This window comes from Cantharellus anzutake, assembly GCF_015039405.1.
Source record: "Cantharellus anzutake strain C23 chromosome Unknown EI90scaffold_190, whole genome shotgun sequence".
NCBI classification, from domain to species: domain Eukaryota; kingdom Fungi; phylum Basidiomycota; class Agaricomycetes; order Cantharellales; family Hydnaceae; genus Cantharellus; species Cantharellus anzutake.
The window spans coordinates 42,622-48,621 of NW_024067140.1; positions in this window are offsets into that span (position 1 = coordinate 42,622).

Here is a 6,000-nt window from a genome sequence, read left to right on the forward strand (position 1 = left end):
AGTGGGGATGATGACCAACTGGCTAGAATAGAAAGAAGCAGTAGTCCAAATAGGGATGAAGGGAAAACGTGAGAAATACATTACAGGCAGTGAGAGTGCCGAAGGCAGTCCGCGAAGCTCGGGGGTTGCGGAGCTTATGGAGGTTACGGAGGCGGGGTTGGAAGTCCGAGGAATATTGGCAATGGTGTTGACGTAGTATGAGGTCACCAATGCAATGGACTAAGGCCGAGGTGGAGTCAAAGTCCGAGGTAGGGACTATGATGGAGGCTCGGTGTAAGGTACGAGCGGTGTCCGAGTGCGAAGTACGGAACAGCGGTGGAAGGTCGTAACTTGGCGGAAGGGTGGCGGAGGAGTAGCGGAGGGAGGAGAGAGGGGACAGGTAAGGGGAGAAGGGGTGGCGGAAAGGAGAGTAGTCAGGTCCGAAGGTGAGTATCGGAGCGGACGGGGGAAGCGTAGGAGGATAACGGGAGGGTGGAGGTGTTGTGAAGGGGGAGCGGAGTAGTAGGAGGGTGGCGAGTGGGGTGATGTTCGGTCCGGGATGAGTATCGGAGCGGACGGAGATAGGGTCGGAGAGGTAAGGGGGAGGTGTGTTTGCCAGGACCGAAGGTGAGTATCGGAACGGCAACGGTAGGTTATGACTCTGGAGGTGAAGAGGGTGGAGGTCCGGAAGTCGGGTCGGGGTCGGGTATGCACGGATATGACACTTTGAGCGCAAAAAGACCAGTTTTTGGCTGCCAGCGAATGGACTCAAACTCTTCTTGAGGTGGGTTTCCTGATCTCTTCAACATCTCGGTTGATCGGAATTTGATGCCCTCGAAAAGCTGCCTCCCAGAATCGGCAATGAAATGGACAACACAAGGGTAAATAGAGTCTTCATCAGGGTAGATCCGCTGGTGGAATGCGCGTTTGAAGCAGTGAAGGCAACAGAGAATGAGACAAAAATGAAGGAGGCCAAAGTACTCTTCTTTGCTTAACTCAAATGGCCTATGCAGGCATATTTTTTTGAGCACTTTGCATTTGAAGGTCACCTCCACCATATTGAATGGCATATGCCCTCGGCTGGTTGTCATCATCATAATCCGGAAGTGATTGTATTCAAAGAGATCCTGTGAATACATGTGCATCCATAGCTCTGTTGCTTCGGATGGTAATGTGTCTGGGCCCTGAGGGATGAGTGGAGCTGGTGCATGATCCAGTAGGGTTTTGATTGTAGTTTTGTCAAATCCATGAGAAAAGACTTCACCAGTATATCCAAGCTCATAGATGCCAATGTACCCGCTTGGGGTATAATCCTGCATATTGATATCTCTGAAAAGGGCATCAGGGAATCTTGCTTGGAGGTACCGCTTAAGGCTTTGAGCTTCCTCCTGTGTCTTGCAGAGTAGGTTAAGACAGTGCATTGAACCATCCCACCTGTCCACTTTCTGATTCACTGTGCAGTCACGCACTGCTCGGTAGGCAAGAACGCCCTGCTGCTTGACCGCTTCCAAGTCATGATGTAGCTCCAGCGTAGGGCTTGACAGGCATATGGATATGCCTAGCCATGTGTCAGTGGCGGTGACAGAGCCGGCCTCAGACAACGAAATAGCACTGGACATGCCAGTAAAGGGTATGGACTGATTCAACAATGGAAGGGGATGTTGAGGTTGGTAGTACGAGAAAGGGATTTTGATAAATGCTGCCATCAGTGGAGCATGTGCACTGATGGGGAATGGTACTCTCATTTTCTTCCATTTGGCCCCTTCCAAGGCCGCACTCAAATGCAGGCCCTCCTCGTATTTTAAATCCAGCCAGACTCCTTGAAGCACACCCTTCATTAAGGTAGAGAGGTTTTTGAACGGAGTAGGATCCCCCTCAGGGGCAAGCGCTTTCAGACATTGTTCCATGGCAAAGCACTGAGTAGGGGGATCATCTTGTAGAGCTGCAAGCAGGAATTGCTGTGGGCAGGAACATGTAACAGTTTCCGTAACAACAAAGTCGAATCCCACAGTGATATCCCCCTTCATGATGCCGTTCAAAGCCGTGGCCTGAGCACGGCTCCATATCTCCTGTTGAAGAGCATGTTCTGCTGCATGATCATGCAACGGTGAACATGATCAACAGACTGCAAAGTGTTTTTCACCATATTCCACCCTCCAATGAGGAACTCCCCACTGTTCCAGAGTGAGGGCAAAAGCCTGAGCAGAAGCACTGAGGGTGTGTCAGGGCACACCCGCCTGACCCGGCCCCACCCGGCCCCACTTCACCCGGTACCCCGCCACCCAGCCTTCCCCTACCTCCTCCCCCCTCGTCTTTCTTTCCTTCTTTCTCCATTCCACTCCCTCTTTACTTATCTCACCTTCTCTTTATTTTCTCTTTATTCTACACAGACGACCTTTCCTTGTATCAATGTACCATTGACCCACCCACAGCGCGCTCACGACACGCCCAGCCCAGGCGCCTCGGGCGACCCCCGCTATCTCCAGCTCGCGCGTTCACAGCGGACGCCCTCGGGATCCCCCACAGGGACACCCGGGTGACTACGGCTGTATGCGAGGATGACGTGGCACCCGTCATGTGACCTAAGCCGCATGTATATAAACATACCTGAAGTGGGAACCGAAGAAGTAGCCTTCTTCTCACCCTTTCCCACTTCAGGTAAGCAACATAGTATTCCCTTTTAATAATAATAACACCCTTTCCCACTTCAGTCTAAGTGGCCAGGGACTGCCTCCTGAGCCGGGCCTGCCAGTACGCACGCCTGCTCCACACCCCGCGAGACTTCCAGTGTCGGGCGTCTCACCCGGGCCCCCTCTACCCCAGACGCGTCCCTGACAGCAGAAGAAGGCTTCAACCTTGTCTCCCCTATCCCCCCTCCCTCCCCTGCCATGGTAACCGAAGAGCAGTACGATGACCTGCTGGCCCGGTTCCAAGAACTACAGGCCATCATCGAAAACCAGGTCTTGAACCAGCCGGCACCCGCCCCCTTGCCCGCACCTACACCTGCCCCTGCACCCCCACCCATGCCCAGACCCAAGGGGCCTAAGGTTGCCCCCCCCACTGCCTTCTCCGGAGCCAGCGAGGACCTTGACCGTTTCAAGGCCGAATGTGGCATCTATTTCCACGTCCGCGCGGCCGAGTTCCCCACCCCCCTCTCTCAGATCCTCTTCGTGTTGTCCTACATGAAGGGGGGGACCGCAGGAGCGTGGGTGACCCAGCATACCATCGCGCTGCTAACGGCAAACTCCCCCACCCTCACCATGGACGAGTTCAACACGGAACTCGATGCCATGTTCCAGGACCCCAACCGGGAAGCCACTGCCCGGCAGAAGTTGGCAAGCATCCGACAGGGGAGTGACTCCGTGGACAAAGTCATCCAGGAGTTTGAGATACTGGGACCCGCCTCGCGGCTGGGCGACGTTGGGCTTGTCGACCGTTTCGAGCAAGCAATCAACGCCCGGCTCTGCAAAAGTATATATCGCCTCCGCCCCATGCCTACCACCTGGGCTGAGTGGAAACGTGAAGCCACCCTCCTGGACAACCAGTGGCGACGCTTCCAGACGACACAACCCTGCGTGCCCCCGCCCAGGCCTCCATTTACCCTGACGCGACCCCCGCCAACTACAAACCCCCCTCACGCATGTCCCACACCCGCAGCCCCATGACCTGGACCCGCAGCCCCCCCCCAACTCCTGCAGCCCACCCCCCTACAGGGACGGGCCCGCAACCCATGGACCTCGACCGCTCGAGGACTGACCACAGGAGGAACGGGCTGTGTTACAACTGTAACGCCCCAGGGCATATCGCACGAGACTGCCCGCAACCTAAGGTCCACCGGGTCCGACGCCTCCACCCAGAAGACCTTTGAGCACTGATGGAGGGGTTGAAGAGGCAGCTGACTGAGGAACCAGAGGAAGAGGGGGAAGAGCCAGAGGCAGGGCCTCAGGAGGATTTTCAGGAAGGCAGCCAGTGAGGGATGCGTCCCGGGCGCCCGTAGAGGATAACTCGTGTAAATACCGCAGTGCGCGTAAGCCAGCAATGCCAAAGCTTCACCGAGTTTATCGCAAAGAAAAGGAGAAAAAGCGCATCTCCAGCACGAGAGAGTGAAAGAACCCCAGGGGTAACACCTGAAGTAGCGGTGTCCCCACCTGCTATCTACGTCCTCTCTAAACAGTCCCCCAGGTTGCTCAGCCTCACCGTGAAGCTGACCGCCCTGACCTCCCTCGCTTCTGTATCCGTGTCAGCGCTCTTGGACTCAGGAGCCACCAGGAACTTCGTAAGCCCCGAGTTCATCCGGAAGCACAACCTTGAGACCACCCGGCTCCCTCAGCCCATCCCAGTCCGCAACGTCGACGGGACCCCCAACGAGAATGGAGCCATAACTGAGGAACTGGAGGCCCTCCTGACGTTCGGACGGCACACAGAGCGAGCCCGGTTCGCGGTTGCAAACCTCGGGCGACAGTCCCTCATCATAGGACATTCGTGGCTGTTGCACCACAACCCGGAGGTGGATTGGGCACGACAGAAAGTCACCATGTCCCGCTGCCCATCCTCCTGCAAGCTGCTACAGGCACGAAGCGACCCGGACCTTGCCCTGGAACCCAGGGACGGGATCTATGCTGCGATCATCCCCCCGGGGTGGGGGCATGACCTGAGAGCGACTACGACACCCTCCCAGCGGATGGCCCAGGAAGCCCGTGACCCAGAAGCAGAACCTGTGCCGTTTGAAGCATTGGTACCAGAGCACTACCAAGACTTCCGGGACGTGTTCTCGAAAGAAGCCTTCGACCAGCTACCCCCCCGGAAGCCCTGGGACCACGCTATAGACGTAGTCCCGGACGCCAAACTACCCAGGGGGAAGACTTTTCCCCTCTCACGGCCGGAGCAGAAAGAGTTGGACGAGTCCCTGTGCGAGAACTTGGAGAACGGGTGCATACGACCCTCCAAGTCCCCGATGGGGGCTCCAGTCTTCTTCGTCAAGAAGAAGGATGGGTCGCTACGCCTAGTCCAGGACTACCGGAAATTGAACGAGATCATGGTAAAAAACTCATACCCGCTTCCACTCATCTCAGACGTTCTTGCCCGCCTCCGCAACGCCAAGTACTTCTCAGCTCTGGACTTACGATGGGGGTTTAACAACATCCGGATTAAGGATGGCGACGAGTGGAAAGCAGCATTCGCAACCAATCGAGGGCTGTTCGAGCCCATGGTGATGTTCTTCGGCCTATGTAACTCACCCGCGACCTTCCAGACCATGATGAACGACATCCTTCGGGATTTCATCGATCAGGAGGTCGTCATTTGTTACATGGACGACATTCTCATCTTCACAGCCACCCTAGAGGAGCACCGGAGGGTAGTCCGAGAAGTCCTAGAGACGCTATGGAAGAGAAAGCTCTTCCTGAAGCCGGAGAAGTGTAAATTCGAACGGACGCAGATCAACTACCTGGGTCTGGTCATCTCAGAGGGCAGCATCGCGATGGACCCCATGAAGATCCGTGGAGTCCTTGACTGGCCGACCCCAACCAAGGTGAAGGAAGTACAGTCCTTCCTAGGGTTCGTGAACTTTTACTGTCACTTCATCAAAGACTTCTCCGAGAAAGCACGGCCCCTCCACGCACTAACCCGGAAGACCCAAACCTGGAACTGGGGCCCGGATGAGGACTATGCCTTCCGCGCCCTCAAAGAAGCCGTCACCACCGCCCCTGTCCTCTCCTTCCCTACAGACACTGGCCGCTTCAGGCTCAAGTGTGACGCTTCTAACTTCGCAACCGGTGCAGTCCTCTCCCAACTCCAGGCAGACGGGGAGTTCCACCCGGTAGCATTCATGTCCAAGAGCTTCACGGATGTGGAGCGTAACTATGAGATATATGACAAGGAGATGCTTGCAATCGTCTGAGTCCTGGAAGAGTGGCAACACTTCTTAGAAGGTGCCGGGGAGAAGGTCGAAATCTACACTGACCACCGTAGCCTGAGTTACTTCCGGACGGCCCAGAGGTTAAACTGGCGCCAGGCCCGGTG